Below are 17,897 nucleotides of genomic sequence, written 5' to 3'. Positions count from 1 at the left end.
CTATTTTTGTTTATTTATGACAAAATAGTCTCAAAAGATCTTTTGCTCTATGTAGAATTCAAAACTTTTATTCTGCTGAACATGTTTACCTGCCTTCTAAGATTACTTTCTAACAGCTAATGCGGAAAACTGGCAACGTGATAGCCTGAATTCAGAAGGAAATTGTGTAGTTTTTGCAAGTACCATATAATAAACTTAAAGATTTTTCTATTTTTTTATGCCCAAGATATTATGTATTCTTTTGATAAAATTTTTCTGCTCTGTGGGTCATTTTAAGCATTATTTCATTTAGAATGAAAGTACATGCTTTTATTGAAATCTAATTTGAGAAATTAGAAATTGGAAATGCTTGGGGGACCTCAAGAAGTTTATGAAAAAATGGGATTAAAAGATAAGCTTATTTTGGTACAGAAATCTTAAATCCATATATAGATTTTTCATAATATGCATTTTCCTGAACTTTTTTGTAAATGCCCTCATACATTCTGCCAAGAGTAGCTGTAGCTGTTCCCACAGTGTAGTACACAACACACACACCGTTCAGTTCTGTCAATACTGCAGGACACAGGAATAAGTTATTTGAATTAAAGTTGTAAAAGTAGTTTAATGCAAATACACACACTCGATATCTATAACTCACATAGTCTTCATTAAAAAAAATTCTATAAAAACTGAACAGTATAAAGGACAATTGGGATAATAATACATTTACCAGTTGTTTTTTTTTTCTCAAATTTCTTCTTTAACATTAAATTGAGAATGGATTTTTTTCATAGGTTATTCAGCCATTTAATATTTCAAAACTTTGGTTATTCCCTGGAGTTCAATTCCACCTTTGCTGCTCCTACAGTGATTTCCTAGCAATACCAGCAGAAGCAACCTAGGGAAGCTGATGCAGTCCCTCTGCCAGCCTGGAGAGATTTTCTAGGGAAGCCAGGCAAGGTTTCCCTTGTTTTCTCCTACTGGTTAATGCCCTCCGTGGGTGGTCATGCCTGCTCTGTTCTTGAACAAAGGACTTCCTTCCCAGGAGCAGCAGGAATAAAACTGAGAAGTATCACATCTGCTTCATGCTGCTTCTCCAATTCCCATGGGCCACGTGTGTGTGTGTGTGTGTGTGTGTGTGATGCGTGTGTGTGGGTGTGCATGCACAGTTCTGATGGGACCAGAAGGGGGGGACAAGGCAATAGGGCACCATAAGTGAACTTATCCTTCTAGAGTGAAAGAGGAGGTTAAAAGAAAACATTAAATAACAATATAGCAAATGCTGTTGCAGAGGAAGAGCAAATGGAAGAAAATATAACTTCTCAGAGAACACAGTGTTTTAGACATAGTCCCTCCATTTGTCATAAAATCTGAGTATTGATACATGTGCATATTTTAAAAGTGCTGTAGTATAGTGTTCATCCATCTCTCACTGATCATGGTTGAATTCAAGGGACATTTCCAGCTGGTTGTAACTTCTGGCCTTTGCTCTGGTTGTCTATGGATGGTGAAAAAAATATTGTGGGCAAATTTCAGACACAAAGATGTTTCAAAAATTTTAACAGTTGGAAAAGTTGATGATAAAGAGACTCAAAACAGCATTGATTGAGATGCTCTAAAATCAGGCTGCGTAATGCTCCTGCAACTATATAGATTTATTAAAAGTTGTTGAATTTACAAACTCAAATAACAAAACTATAAATTTTATAGCATATAATTAACACTAAATGAAAGTGCTTTAAATTAACTCATTTATAGTTCTGTACAGTTTATATTTGATGTAAAATTCTCATGACATGATAATGCATGGAGAATAGTGAAACAAAACTATACAGTGTGAGCTTAGTTGTGACTATATTTGTTAAGGGAAAAAAAGATAGAAGTAAACCAAACTGCCTATTGGCATGTGAATTACAAATGATTTTTCTTCCTTCCCTAGTTTGTTTTTTTTAAAGTTCTATATTTCTGAGGTTTTATATTTAATATGTAACATGTTTATCATTAAAATGTTTTAATGAGAAACTTTTTGTGAGTACCTATCAAATTTGTGTAGATAAGCTATAACTCAGTATCTCAACTCTTGCAGTTTATCCTGTAGAAATAGTGTTTTAAGTGACTAAAAATGCAGAATACTAAGTGGACGTTAGGGACAACCTAAATACTCACTGCGAGGGCATTCATGCCGTGTAATACTACTTGGTTGTTATAAATAATGAATTTTTACAGTATATATGACATATTATGTGCATGTACATATAAATGCTTAGTTAGAAATAATGAACTTTTAAAAGAATATATGACACGTGTATGTAGATATAAGTGCTCTATTGTGGAATAGATAGAAGAGCAGTTTGCCAAACTAAATATACAAATCTATGACATTTTCAAAAATGTGTGTGTGTGTGTATGGTGTATGTATGTGAATGTGAATGTGTCTATCAAGACAGCCTCAGTCTTTATGATTTTAAGTAAACTAAGTTTTAATATTGAACCCCCATTCTACCAGGTCATAGAAACTTTTCAGGCAGACATAGTCAACTCGGAGTTCTGTATCTACTTCTTTTTTTTTTTTTTTTTTTTGACAGGCAGAGTGGACAGTGAGAGAGAGACAGAGAGAAAGGTCTTCCTTTTGCCGTTGGTTCACCCTCCAATGGCCGCCGCGGTAGCGCGCTGCGGCCGGCGCACTGCGCTGTTCCGATGGCAGGAGCCAGGTGCTTGTCCTGGTCTCCCATGGGGTGCAGGGCCCAAGAACTTGGGCCATCCTCCACTGCACTCCCTGGCCACAGCAGAGAGCTAATCCTGTTCTAAGAACAGGATTATGAAAATGTCACCAAATGGTAAAAGTGCTATTCTGTCCTCCCCAAACTTCTGTGTGAAGCCCTAATCCTTGATAGAAATGTAGCCTTTAGGAGATAATTAGATAATCATGATGTCAAGAAGGGATATAAGAGCTCTGTCACATGAGGACATAGTGAGAAAGTGGCCATGAGCAAACCGGAAACCTTGATTGTGGACTTCCAGGCCCCAGAATTGTGAGAGTCAGATATGTATGGTTTGAGCCACCCGCTCTGATCTTTTGTTATAGCAGCCCTCCCTAAGGAATCCAGTGAGCAGCATCTGGTCTTCACACTGTACCCACAAGGAAGGACCAGTCAGTGTCTCTGCCCATGACTGCTTGCCAGACACTCTTGCCATTTACGCACACACCAATCATGAGGCCTTTCTAAATCCTGTCCCTCTCTGTCATTTCCATGCCCCCATTGTGTCACTGCAAACACATGAGTATCCATCATGACACTAGGCATGCCAGGGGATAGGGTTAGGCATAGGTTAGCCCCGAGGCCATGTGGGTTCCATCTACCTCAGCACCCTGCACAGCCATCTTTCCTCTTAAGCTACTCAACCCATTTGGGAGAAAAGCATAAAACGCTGCCACTCTTCTTGTTTCTATTATTATGTCCGATCCGGAGCATGGGTCAGGACTGCCTCTCAGGCAGCTATGCCTTGCGTGCTTGCTTACTTCTGTTCCCCAACCGTGCAGTGTGGGAGTTAAAGGGCTGGATGCTAAAAAGAAAAAAAAATCAGCTCTGAATACTCAGGAATTCTTCCGCACCTCTTTTTGGTTTTGGTTTTTGCGTAAGTCTAAGCTTTGAAACTCAAAAATAAGTAGTTATTTATACCATGTTTCTGTTTTAAGCAACTTTTTTCTTGCAGAATATGGAGAAAGGTACCATGGAAGAGGCTGTGGTGGTGGTGGTGGTAAGGAACCTCGCTGAATATTTCAAAACACTATTCTGGTACAATTTAGAACTACACAGGACTGTTCTGATTAGAATTTAGAATTACACAGGGAAAGGTGCGATTTTTCACTTGTTATTTCATATAATTCTACAATATTTTTAAATAATCATCACTACCTAAAAACCAACTCTTAAGTTTCATGGCATTTGATCTTTGTAACAGTACTATGAGGTAGCTACAGGCAGTGACTATGATCTGTATTTTAACGAATGAAGAAATGAAGTAATTCATATAAATTATCATTATCTTCTGATCCTGGGCTAGGTAAGAAAAAAAGGCGGGATAGGACAAACATGGAATGAGAGCCTTTGAAGTGTAAGACAGGCAACAGGAAAAGGAAGCTATTACACATGTCTTAAATACTGCCTAGTGTTTCTGTAAACCCTCATTTAAAAGCATTTCCCAAAGTCACAGTTTTCATTGATTCGTCCTGTGAAGTCGTGTGTGTCTGTCCTTTCATTCCCGGAGCTTCCTCCTTCATTCAGGTCTGCCTGACTTTTCTTTCCTCTGCCACTGTGTCCCTGCTGCTATGCGTTCCTGCTCAGTGCACGCTTCACACCACCTGGTTCTCATTACAACACTGTTTGGATTGTATAATCATAAGAGCCTTAGGATGGAAAGATCCTCAAATGCACTCACTTGCATGGCTCAGGAATATTTTCTGGAGGATCCCTGGCAAAGGATTTTCTGGTTTTTTTTTTTTTTTTTTTTTTTTTTTTTTTTTTTTTTTTACCACTGGGTGAGGGTCAGCTCATTCTGAGGTAGCTTGTTCTGTTGTCCAGCCAGCTTGAAGTGTTGCCTCACTGAATGCCTCCTTCCTCATCTTTGTTTTAAATGACAACCTTTCAGCAATCTTAAGAATCCATTCTCTTTAGCAAGCTGCCAAGCTGCACAGCCCCAGGTCCTTCCTTGTGTCGCTGGTTCCAGGATCCCTGAGATGACCACCCTTATGGACACGTGGTTAATAGTTAACACACATTTGCCTCATGAGTTAATGTTAATGAATGGGTAAAGTGCCCTAACGTTCAGCAGTGTCTTGGTTCTAGCTTTACACTCTGGAAAAGCAGGCGGCAATTCACGCCCTCCATCTGGTGGGTGATCTGTTGTAACTCTTGCAATGGTACAACATCTGCTTTTCTCTTCTTTTAGCTTCCCAGAAATGTCAAATATTTCTATGCCAGGGTAATTTTTGAATATATAAGTGTATTCCTTCTCCATGCTTTGAAAGCTGTTGTTTCTGAACAACACATTCTAGCATCATAGTATGCTGGTAAATATCTTCAGTCTTGTCTCTTAACTGAAACCTTTCTCAAAATTCAGCTGAGCTTCCACTCAGAAGGTGGGAAGTTCTGGTATCCATTGATAGTCATACATAAGGAGGCCATTACTGAAAGGCAACAAGGCTTTATTAAGCAGTTCACTCATATCATTAACAAGGATACTACATGATGTACCATTTATAAAGTGTGCATTCTACTAAAACAGACTGAAGTTTAAGAGATACTTCTGATGAAATCACAGTTTTTGATTGCTCTACTTATTTGTCCTAAATTTTTTCTCAACCTCCAAGATAATAAAACCAAAAAAAGATTTAAAAAGTAATAAATAAGTTCTCTGAAACAGGCATATTGGCTGTGAAGATTGAAGAGAAAGATACAAACTGAATTATATATGAGTTTTAGTCATATTCACACTCAATTATCACAAATAATGAATTTTCTTTAGTTGAATTTCTTGCAATTATGATTCAAAAACAACTATTTTAAGTCTTCTCTAAGGGTATAAAATGTAGTATTCCAACTATATTGGTTGTTAAACAATAACATTTTAAAAGAAATATACAAGTATAAAGCCATATATATCAAGAAATACTCATAAATTATTCTGTGTTTTCAAAAGCAGCATCTTGCATTCCAACTGTCATTAATCAGTACGTTCTCAAACTTTACATATTAAATCACAGTGTCTATTTTTACAGTGCCTTTTAAAGTATCCAGATTACTCTCTATTAAGTAAAACACTGGGAAAACACATCTTCTGCATGCAGCCATAAGTGGATTAGACATGTGGATGTTGTGCTCTGAAGAAAATTCTTCCTGACATTCTTTAAGAAGGAGGAGCGAGAAAGAAGAGAGGGAACTCCACATCTGTTAAATAATCATTAGCATGTAGGATTGAATTCTGTCTTCTTTTTCACCTGAAGACCAGCTGTTGAAGTAAACTTGAAGGGCCCCTTAATTATTGCATATTTCAATAGCTGGCTGAGGATTCAGTTACCTAGTTCCACCACTCTGATCAAAGAGAACTCATTTGCTTTTGTACACCATTGTTATTGAAAGCATTCCTCATTTGATTGTTTTGCTTCTGAAATATTCTTTATAAAAGGTCAGACAGGGCGCCTTTTCTCTGATATCATCATGCCTCTGAGAATCAACTCTGCTACCAATTATGTGTTTTCTTGCATGGGTGCTAAGATACCCCTAGGCGTCTTTCCCTTGGCATTTATATTGCTGAGCCCGAGATATTTCAGTGTGCCTGTGATATCTGGCATCCATGAGAAGCAAATTCAGAAGAATGAACTATATTCTCTGTTTGTAACTTCAGTTGGTGGTGTTGCCAGAGACACATTTGCCCTGAGTTGTGAATCCTAATCAAAAGACTTTAATTTATTTTGAGGACTTCCTTGTGGACTTCATGACTGTTTTTGTAACCATGGAATGAAGTCTTAATGTGGCGTAATACACAGCCCAGCAAATGAACAATTCAGTGCACGGAACATCGGGCCTTCCATAGGAAACACCGTAGGAATGACTTAGTGTAAGAATCAGATTTTAACTACTTCCAAATAGATCACAATGCTGGGAATTCTGCTAGTGTTATGTTTATTGTTTTTTCCTTCCAGACCAGAATGTACTGTGTCAAATTCACAAACTGCGCAGCCATGGCAAAGCTCTTATATTTGGCAAAATGGGCTGCTTTGCCTTTCTACTTGGCCTAGCAATTGAATGTCTGTGAATTTACAAAGACATATTCTGTTTGCAATGCGCCCCCACGTCTGCACACTTGACAAGCTTCGGATCTAAAGCTGCTTTCCCAAATAGTGGCTGTCAGAATTTCTTTAAAATCTCTTCATAGCTCATGCAGAATACACTATGTACCTGGACACTGTGTTTGGGGGTTTTGTAGTATTTCAATACTTTTAAAGTTATTTGTAAAACAGTGATATATATATGTATATATATATAAACATGTATATGCATATACATATATATGTATTGTCATTTAAAGAAAGCCAAATTCTTTTTTATTATGAGGAAGATTTTTTTGCCCTAAGGAGATATTAAAGAAATAAAGCCTTTGATATTCTGTACCACAAAGGGGATGTGGAAAGATAAGCCAAAAAAAAAAAAAAGGGATTCATTTTTATATAAAGGGATGAAATACAATCTATTTTGTGCCGCGGAAATATGAATTTAAGTAGTGGAGCTCAACACTGAGGTGCTTTTGAAAACTTGTTTTCTTTTCTGTGCTGGAACACCACATGTAAGATTTTGAGTACAGTCTGGCGGTGTTAAGAGTAGGTCCAGAAGCCGACCCCGTGCAGTGGGGCCAGCGCTCACCTGGCAGCCTTAGCCTTCACTGGCTCTCCTTTCTGCTTTCACCCTTGGTCGCCACCGTATCTGTTCTCAGTACAGTGGCAGAGCAAGTCCTCTACAATCTGTTATCTTACCTCCCCAGAATTCTCCACTAGTTCCCCGGTCTCACTCAGAGTAAAAGGGAAAATCTGAATAATGGCCTTTCCAGTTCCTTGTGTTCTGACTGCTGTTATCTCCCAACAGCCTCTCTTTCCTTCCACTTCCTCATCTTGGCGTATGCCAGACAAGTCTGCCCCAGACCTTTGTACCGTTTGGCACCTTACCTGGAATACTTTTCAGCCAGACTTCTTGAGTATTTCTTTTCTCCTTCGTTCAGTCTTTGCTCAAAAAGTGTTACTTTGAGGTCCCAGTTTAAAATTGCAACTCATGCTCCCACTCCACACTCAAAATCCTCAAGAGACTTCCTACTCTTTTTCCCTACTACTTTGCAGCTATATTTACTGTTTGCTCTCTGTGTTCAAAAGAATGTAAAGTAGTCCTCAGAAGAAACAGACAATACTGTGTTTGGCTCATAGAGGTAACCCAGAGGCCTCGACCAGTGCCTGCCACATACCTAGTGGGTGTTCCGATATGCTCCTTGAGAGAATGAATGGACTCGAAATGGCTGGCAAAGCTGGAGATTTGGTTTTCAGGGAAGATAGAAATTCAGTGTTACTGTGTTAATTAGGAGTAGGCAGTAGGGCATTGAACAGTAGGACTATAGATGCTGTGATAGGAGTTCTGTGCCTCCCGTGCATCAGCAAATGCTACCACCTTTAACTGAAAACGGTGTTCACAGTTCACTGCTTCTCGCCACTTCTGCCACTGTGTCTCACACAAACCACCGCTCTGTCTTACCTGGATGATGTGGCATGCCGTAACTAGTCATCTTGATTCTGCTGTCACCCTGTGAGCTGGAAGGCAAGGATCCAAGAGCAGCAGGAGAGAAGCATTAATTATTGAGAAGGGATCTGAAAGGAGGTTTGGGAAACCCAGAGCATGAATAAAATGTACAGTGAGAAAGAGCAAAGCTGCCTGTACTTTGGAGTTGCCTGGGAAGTAGCTTAAGATAATCAAGGAGGTGTGAATCATTCTCTTCCCATCACACTGACTGAAATTACAGATATACAATTCCAAAGACCAGGGAGGAGGCAAGGCACTAGGGCTTTCACACACTGCTGATGAGGATTCACTATGATGGGAACATGTTGGAGACCTCTTTGATAGTTGTGTATACAATTAAACATTTACCCTATGAGCCAGTAATTGTCACCCTTAGAATCCCTTCTCGGCCTTTTGGCTAAGATCAAGTGTAGTGTCACCCTTAGATTTTTACCAAGAAGATCTCAAACACATGCAAAAAACTGTGTGGAATTGTTACTCATAATCACTTAAAACTGGATACAACTGCAATTAGTCCATCAACAAAAGACTAGATTGTGGTATAGTCACATGAAAGAATATGATTAAGCAATAAAAAAGAACAAAGCAGTGATACACACAACAATGTGTGAATGTATCTCATAGACATTGTGTGAAGCAAAAGAAGCCAGGCACAAAAGATTGCATACTGTGTGATTCCAACTACATGAATATATAAAACCTAAGACCACACAAAAATCATCTGTGTCTATATGTCTGTATGCCTGTCTATATGTATGTGTGTATATGGTAAAAGGTGTCAGAGAGTAGTTTCCTGGAGCAGGAGGTGGGGAGGAAATGGGCACAGGGAGCTATCTGGATGGAGGAGATGTTTTATGTCTTGCTTTGGATGGTAGTTAGATAGATGTATGCAATTATCAGACTGCCCAACTCAACAGTAACAGTCTAAACAGTACTGTAAGTTAATTATAATTTAATAAAAGCAAATGTTATGAAAATCTGTGAACGTATATTGTGAAATTTTAAGATAAACAGAATGAAAACTGTGACTCAAATGCAGTGGGTCAAATCCTCTTAGATAAGTAGGATGCTGAAATACTGAAATCATTTCCTGAGCTTGATACATGAGTGAATAGATTGGAAGATTAGACAATGCAGAGAGCAGCTACTTTAAGGACTGTGACGAGAAGTCAACACGATGATCCATCATGGGAAGCGGGATATACAGCATACTCATAGAATGGCAGATGTCCTAAATAGCACTCTGGCCTCAGAATCAGCCCTTAAGGCATTCAGATATGGCTGAAGAGCCCATGAAAGTATTTTAGGCATGGAAAGCCAAGACACTCTGGGAAAAAAAAAAAGACCTAAGTGAAAGATCTCTGTGAGTGAGATCCCAGTGGAAAGAATGGGGCCATCAAAGAAGGAGGTACCTTTCTCTGAAGGGAAGAGAGAACTTGCACTTTGACTATGACCCTGTCTAAATAAGATCGAAGTCGGCGAACTCAAAAGGCTTCCATAGCCTTGGCAACTCATGACTAGAGCCTAGGGAGATTACTGACACCATAAACAAGAGTGTCAAATTGTTAACAACAGGAGTCACTGTGTACTTACTCCTTATGTGGGATCTCTGTCCTTAATGTGTTGTCCAATGTGAAGTAATGCTATAACTAGTACTGAAACAGTATTTTACACTTTGTGTTTCTGTGAGTGCAAACTGATGAAATCTTTACATAATATATACTAAATTGATCTTCTGTATATAAAAATAATTGAAAATGAATCTTAATGTGAATGGAATGGGAGAGGGAGTGGGAGATGGGGGGTGCGAGTGGGAGGGAAATTATGGGGGGGGGGCCATTGTAATCCATAAACTGTACTTTGGAAATTTATATTTACTAAATAAACAAAAAAGTTAAAAAAAGAAAAGGAAAAAAAAATACGAGAAAACTCAAATATTAATTAGCAGAAACTAGGATCCAGCAGAGTGTGACTGAGCCACTGAGGAATAGCCAGAGCTGGACCAGGCTGATGTCTGGAACCCAGAACTTAATCCGGACGTCCCAAGTTGGTGACAGGGACTCAGGTTCCCAAGTACTGGAGCCATCTGCTGCCTCACAGGGCATGCATGAGCAGAAAACTGGATCATAAGCCTAGTAGCCAGGCCCAGGGTGGGGCTGCAGCTGCTTGAATTGCTTCTTGTGATGCCAGCCTCCCATCTTGGAGCGCTGATTTCAGGCCCTAGCTGTTATGTTTCTCATCGTTCTCCATGCTAATGTGCTTGGGAAGGCAGTGGATGATGGTCGAATATTTGAGCCCCTACCATCTATGCAGGAGACCAGGATGGAGTTCCTGACTCTTAACTTTGCCTTAGACTTAGGTGTTGGTCCGTTTGAGGAATGAACCAGCCAATAGAAGCTCTCTCTCTGTCTCTACCTTTCAAGTAAATGAAAATAAACATTTTTTTTTAAAAAAGGAAAGTAAAATCCAAGAGATACTTTTAGGATAGAATTGAATTATCTTTGGAGTCAACATTGTGGTGTAGCAGGTAAAGCCACCGCCTGTGGTGTGGGCATCCCATGTGTGTGCCTGTTAGAGTCCTGGCTGCTCCACTTATGATCCAGCTCTGTGCTATGGCCTGGGAAAGCAGTAAAGATGGCCCAAGTCCTTTGGTCCCTGCACCCATGTGGGAGACCAGGAAGAAGCTCCTGGCTCCTGGCTTCCCATTGGCCCAGCTCCAGCCATTGCAACTATTTGGGGAGTAAACCAGCAGATAGAAGACCTCTCTCTCTCTCTCTGCCTCTCTGCAACTCTGCCTTTCAAACATATAAATAAATCTTTTTTTAAAAAAAAGAATTGAATGATCTGAGTTAGTGATTTTATTTAGCGGGGCAAGAGTTAAAGTAGATCAGGACAAATCAAAGATTACTCTAAGTTTTCTAATTTGGATAATTTGATTAAGAGAGGATGATGTATAGCACATTAGAGAAAACACAGGAAAAGAAGCATATTTGCAAAGGATATAGGAAGAAGGAGGAATAATGCCATGAATGACTCCTAGGCACTTGTCACATATTAATTCAGTTTCATTTCTGCAAACATTTAAGAAATGAAGACATAGGATATTTAGCTGTGTCTAAGAAGAGGGCAGACAAGCAAGTGGTATTTAGGGTTCTGTGGTTGGTAATGAGTGTGCTTATCCTGAATTATATTCTAAGAATGCAATGTGCCATAAAGACAGTTTATGGTGCAAAAAAAAATAAAGAGGCCAGTTTAGGCTGATGTACAACGATCCGAAGTGGCAGGATTCTTTTGTGGGGAGAGGAGAGAAGGATGGTTCTTAATAGAAGAGTGCTATGAAAACAGTTCCCAACAAATATAAGTAGAGGTCAGAGCCTAGAGACAATACTCAACAAATAACAGTTGCTGCGTGGTCCTTGTCTGTTTTTAAATCTGTTATCACAAGGAGAGGCCCTGTTAGTGTTTAAGAAGAATTCTTGTAGACTGTAGTTTGTTTTCTTTGTACTTTACAATAGGAAAATGGTAGTCAACTGAGAATTCTAGTTAATTGAGTTAGATCTTCCTGGTAATTCATTTGAATACTAAGGTCTGTACTTAAAACACTATAAATTTCCACTGAAACGTAATTCTGTAAGAAACAATTGGCATGGCCTTTTTAATGAAAAAAATTAGTGTTATTTATTTGAAGGACAGTGACAGTAAGAGCGAGAGAGAAAGAGCAAGAAAGAGAGAGAGATTGAGAGAAAAAAGAGCCCTTCCATCCACTGATTTACTCCCCAAATGGCCACAGCTGTTGAGACTGAGGCCAAAGCCAGGAGCCTCGAATTCCATCCACGTCTCTAATGTTGGGGTAAAAGCCCCAGTATCTGGACCATCTTCCACTGCTTTCCAAGGCACATTAGCAGGGAACTGAATCTAAAGTTGAGCAGCCATGACACCAACTGGTGCCCAAAACGAGTGCTGGCACCGCAAGTGGCAGCTTAACCTGCAATACCACAATGCCAGCCCCAGCAGGAGCTTTTAAAGAATGTGTGTTTTTCTCCAATGTGTGAGGAAAAGTACATATATTTAAGACACACATTGCAAAATTTCAAACAAGTGACATAATTATAAACTGCTATGGAACAAAGACCACTTTGGCACATGGCAATTACGAATGATATGACCTTTTTTTTTTTTTTTTTCTTTGACAGGCAGAGTGGACAGTGAGAGAGAGACCAAGAGAAAGGTCTTCCTTTTGCCATTGGTTCACCCTGCAATGGCCGCCGCGGCCTGCGCACTGCGGCCGGCGCACCGCACTGATCTGAAGCCAGGAGCCAGGTGCTTCTCCTGGTCTCCCATGGGGTGCAGGGCCCAAGCACTTGGGCCATCCTCCACTGCACTCCCTGGCCACAGCAGAGAGCTGGCCTGGAAGAGGGGCAACCGAGACAGAATCCGGCGCCCCAACCGGGACTAGAACCTGGTGTGCCGGCGCCGCTAGGCGGAGGATTAGCCTGTTGAGCCACGGTGCTGGCGATATGACCCTTTTTAAAACAGACTTTGACTAACTGTGGAATGAGTGGAAGAGTTGCACACAACAGCATATTTTATAAACAACCACAAACCAAAGATTGGTCTTAAAATGAGAACATTGTTGTACAGACTGTGGTAAAGTCACTTGCCTACATATTGGTCTTTCCAGCCACACCTAAGTAGCTATGGATCTAGAGGAAAATAGTTAAATGTTAAAGATAGCAGTTTAGGGGCTGACGCCGTGGCTCACTTGGTTAATCCTCCACCTGCAGAACTGGCTTCCCATATGGGTGCCGGGTTCTAATCCCGGTTGCTCCTCTTCCAGTCCAGCTCTCTGCTGTGGCCTGGGAGGGCAGTGGAGGATGGCCCAGGTGCTTGGGCCCTGCACCCGCATGGGAGGCTAGGAAGAAGCACCTGGCTCCTGGCTTCGGATCGGCGCAGCACTGTCCGTAGTGGCCATTTGGGGAGTGAACCAACCAAAGGAAGACCTTTCTTTCTTTCTCTCTCTCTCTCTCTCTCTCTCTCTCTCTCTCCTGTTTGTAATTCTACCTGTCAAATAATAAAAACAAATAGCAGGTTAATACTTCAATGTACTGAGTCACTTGTTAGAGTACCATCATGGTTATCTCTGGCATTTAATTAGTAGTACCTTTAGAAATGAAATAAATGCCTCTGGTGCAGTTTTGAGTCCCAGCTGCTCCATTTCTGATCCAACTTCCTGCTAATGGCCTGGGTAAAGCAGCAACAGATGGACCAAGTGCGTGGGCCCCTGCTACCCAGATGGGAGACCTAGAAGAATCTGCTGGCCCACCCAGCCCAGCTCGTGCAGCCTTCTGGAGAGTGAACCAGCGGACAGAAGATCTTTGTCTCTCTCTCTTCCCCAGCTCAAAATTCTGCCTTTTAAATTAAAAAAATTTTAAAAATTAAATGCCCTTTGAATAAATTTGGCAAAAGAGCTGACCTTAATGACAAGAATGAGCATTGAGAAACCTGCTCATTTGCATGGCTTTACTTATTTTCAGGGACCTGTTGCTCTTCCTAAATGATGTCAAATACATATCATCAATCACTTTTAGAGTGAAGCATAAGAAAAACAGGCATTTGAGTTACTTTTTTTTTTAAAAGACTTATTTATTTTGAGAGAGTTACAGAGGGAGCAATAGGGAGACAGAGAGAAGAGAGAGAAAATCTGTATCCACTGGTTCACACCCCTGATGGCTGCAACTCCTAATGCTTGGCCAGGCCGGAGCCAGGAACTTGATTCAGTTCTCCCAAGTGGAGCAGCCAGGACTTGAACCAGCGCCCATATGGGATGCTGGCACTGCAGATGGCAGTTGAACGAGCTATGCCTCAACACTGGTCCCAACAAACTGTTTTTTATTGGCTTTACCAGCTAATAGAAGTAAATGCCCCTGGATTTGATAACGTGATTTGAATTCACATACCAACTCAATCGCTGTTGTTCACTGTCTAACTCAGTACTTGTGAGCATCTTGTTGGGGGCCAAGAGTACGATAAAGATTACTGGTACGTGTTAAGGTCACAGACCAGTGCTGTGGGCAGAGAAGTAATAAGAGTTTTAGGTCCTCCATCCCTGTTCTAGGGCATGACTGCTGATTCTGCAGAGGTCAAACCAGCTTTTTAGGAGATGATTAATAAACGAGAGTTTTCTATCTGTTACAAATTGTGCAAGATTTATTTCAATGAATTTCATTCTCCTTAAACCTCTAGGGGTAGCATTTTCTTTATTAGAAAATAAAACTCAGAGATTCAAAACCAAGTCTGCCAGACTCCAAACACTGCTTAGTTTTTGTGTCTCAGTATTATCGGGATTTAGGTATGATTCATCTGAATAATGATACTTTTTGGAATAGAGTATCAAACGAATTTAAAATATTAATTCTGTGAAAAGTGTTTTGACAAGTTTTCAAGTATATGCCTTTGAATAAACATTAAAGGGAGCTTTTGACATAAGAATCAGATCTCAGTCATATTTTTAGGAGAGCATCTCCCTTTATTAGAGTGGTGAAATTCTGTGTAAGTGATTCCATCAGAAACAACTGTTTATAAAAAGAAGAATGAATATAATAAAAGAGACATGTTCACAGTCAAGTGTACTTGGTTTTTACTTAGTTTTAGTATTGAATGAATGCCCCAAAGAGTTAAGACTTCAGAGCACTTCTGAACATTTTCTCAAGGACTTGAAGATGGATTTCAAGGAAACAGATTTAGGAAAGAGAGTACTGAAGCTTTATATCAGAATTAGATTTTTGTGTGATTTAGTATTTAAAAGAGAGTTTATTTATATCTTGTTTCCAGTTATTCCCAAATGTTATGTTTTATTTATTAGTCAGGAAAATATTGAGATTTCATACCTCATTGAAATTATTTGTAGTTAAGCAGAAATTCTTTTCACATTTGTAATTATTTATTACTAGTTATTTTTTAGAGCAGAAAACAATCTATCTTTCAGGAATAAAAATAGATTATAGTAAAATGTGAAAATTACAATGAATTCTTTCAGGCATTCAGCTCCACGTGTTTTCCATTTCATTTCAAACACTGAGAAGTGTTTTAATTCTAAAGAGACTTAGTTCTTGAACATTTCTTTCATCTCCATTCATGGCTCAAAATGTTTTCTCATAATTTATCTGAAATGCCATAATTTTTTATCATAATAGACTTGGCAATTTAGTTTGGTTGAAGCTATTAATTTATAGGCTTTCATATGTCTTTTTTTGGTCCTTTAAAATGACTAGTCATGTCAAATTGATTCTCCCAACGCATGGATTTCTACTTTTATCAGAATTACAATTTACCATGGCTTTATTATTTATTATTTATTTATTCATTAATTTATTCTCTATTCCAGAATGGATACTCCTAAGAAGGGTTTACTTATGGATTGTTGTCATTTGGTATGCATTACTTCATGCATTTATTTATCCATCTCTACCAAATCGTATTTATGAAACTTTATTAGTTCCTTGCTTTGGAAATGAAGGAAGCATCTTTTAAGCAAATGAATTCTCCTGAGCCACTATTTAAAGAATTATGTAAAATGCAAAAGCATTTCATTGAGCCATTTGTAGATGCTAGCTACTGTGTATTTTAATTCAGTTTTAAATATATTATTTTTGCCTGATAGTAATTTCAACCGGTTATATATAGATAAGGCTTTAATTTTAAATGACATATCACCTTTTAATATACCTAAAATTGATTACATTTTCATTCTTTTTTCTCTTCCTGTCATGCCACTTCCTTGCAACCCTTCTACCCCACAAAATTTGGGAGTAAGATGGTGGTTTTCTCAAAATTTGTTTGAAAAAGAAAAATCTTTACAATGTAATTACAGATGGTTTATTCTTCTCAAAAAACTACATTTTATTCTTCTGACAGACACAGAACCATGTGTTTCCTTTTATATAAATGACTTTTAGAGATAAGCTTTAAATCTGGCTATCTCTACCCAAGTTTTCTCTTAACTTTTCTTAAACTTGAAGCTAATATGAAATTTGTAATTTTTAGTTCTATAACCAGTTGTGCTCCATATCTTTGCTTTTGTTTAGCCTTCTAAACAAAAGATCAAAAAAGCCCTTATTATGAAAGAAATAATTAACAAGTTTTTTTTTTTTAAACTAGTCATCAAAGATGTGGATTAAATTGTATAGAACAGATGGACACACATTCTCAGGAATACAAGTAAAAGTGGGCAAATCTGAATAAGATCTGTGGATTGGATTAAGTGCATTTTCCTGGTATTTTGTAATATATTACCATAGGGGAAAATCAGGTAAAAGGTACACAGATCTCTGTATTTATTTATTCAAAGTGCATGTGAGTCTACAAATGTTGCAGTGAAATTTGTATTGGAAGAAAATTGTAGTTGGGAAACTTTTCTCTGAAGGGCCAGATAGTAAATATTTTAGGCTTTTCAGAGGTCATGAGATGAGGAGTACTCCATTCATTTGTTGTAGCACCAAAGCAGTGAATATAAATGAATGGACAAGTCTGTGTTTCCATGAAACAATTTATAAAAACAAACAGCGGCCCAGCACCACGGGTCACTTGGCTAATCCTCCACCTGCGGCGCCGGTGCTCCGGGTTCTAGTCCTGGTTGGGGTGCTAGTTCTGTCCTGGTTGCTCCTCTTCCAGTCCAGCTCTCTGCTGTGGCCCAGGAAGGCAGTGGAGGATGGCCCAGGTGCTTGGGCCCTGCACCCGCATGGGAGACCAGGAGGAAGCACCTGGCTCCTGGCTTCAGATTGGCCCAGCGCTGTCCGTAGCCGCCATTTAGGGGGGTGAACCAATGGAAAGGAAGACCTTTCTCTCTCTCTCTCTCTCTCTCTCTCTCTCTCTCTCTCTCACTAACTCTGTCTGCCAAAAAACAAAAAAACAAACTGCGATAGACTGTAGTTTGTGTATCTCTTGTTTAAAAGGAAAGCCAGACTTTTAATATTCTATCTGCTACTCTTCATGGAAAAAAGTGTTAGCAAAAGCTGATTTTCTATTAATAATGGTGTGATTAACAGCATATCTTCTATGCTGTTGATTTTCTTAACTTGCATGAGTTTTTGTACATAAATAATAACACTTTTGCTTATTTTAAATATTCCAGAAAGCACTGCTTTGGTATCATGCTTCTCTGTTTTGTCAAATCAAAATATATTAAAGTTTCCTTGCTTTTGAAAAGAAATTCTTTTGAGAAGGAGTCCTATATTAAATGAAGAAACAATGTGGAATTTCTGTCCCTAAGATTCTCATCCTTAAACACAAATAGTAATCACTTAAAGAGTAAGGTTCTAAATTGAAATAGCTGTTTTCTGTGCCTTTCCTCTTATTTTGTTTTTTCATTCTGTCCCAGAGTTGAACATACTATGAAGCAGTTTAGGCTGTGTTCAATTACTCTCATTTTCAGAGTGTAATAAAGCACTACCTAAGGCAGAATTCAACTTTAAATACGAGTGCTTGCTCTGGCTTATGTTTAGACAATGTTAAGAAAATCCACCCCACAATATTTTCATATTTATTCAATAGATTTTTCTTGTTAATTTTTGTTTTCTC

General features: G+C 39.0%; 1 protein-coding gene and 1 pseudogene across 4 annotated transcripts in view; both read left to right on the top strand.

Annotated features, from left to right (window-relative positions):
• Positions 1–17,897, top strand: part of TENM3 (teneurin transmembrane protein 3) — a 657,699-nt gene that overhangs the window by 417,360 nt on the left and 222,442 nt on the right. The gene's annotated exons all lie outside the window — the stretch shown is intronic.
• On the top strand, positions 8,699–8,869 carry LOC133775529 (U2 spliceosomal RNA; annotated as a pseudogene).

Source organism: Lepus europaeus, chromosome 16, assembly GCF_033115175.1.
Source record: "Lepus europaeus isolate LE1 chromosome 16, mLepTim1.pri, whole genome shotgun sequence".
In the NCBI taxonomy this organism is placed as follows: domain Eukaryota; kingdom Metazoa; phylum Chordata; class Mammalia; order Lagomorpha; family Leporidae; genus Lepus; species Lepus europaeus.
Note: the sequence above shows the minus strand (reverse complement) of the source record. Positions and strands in the feature narration are given on the sequence as shown.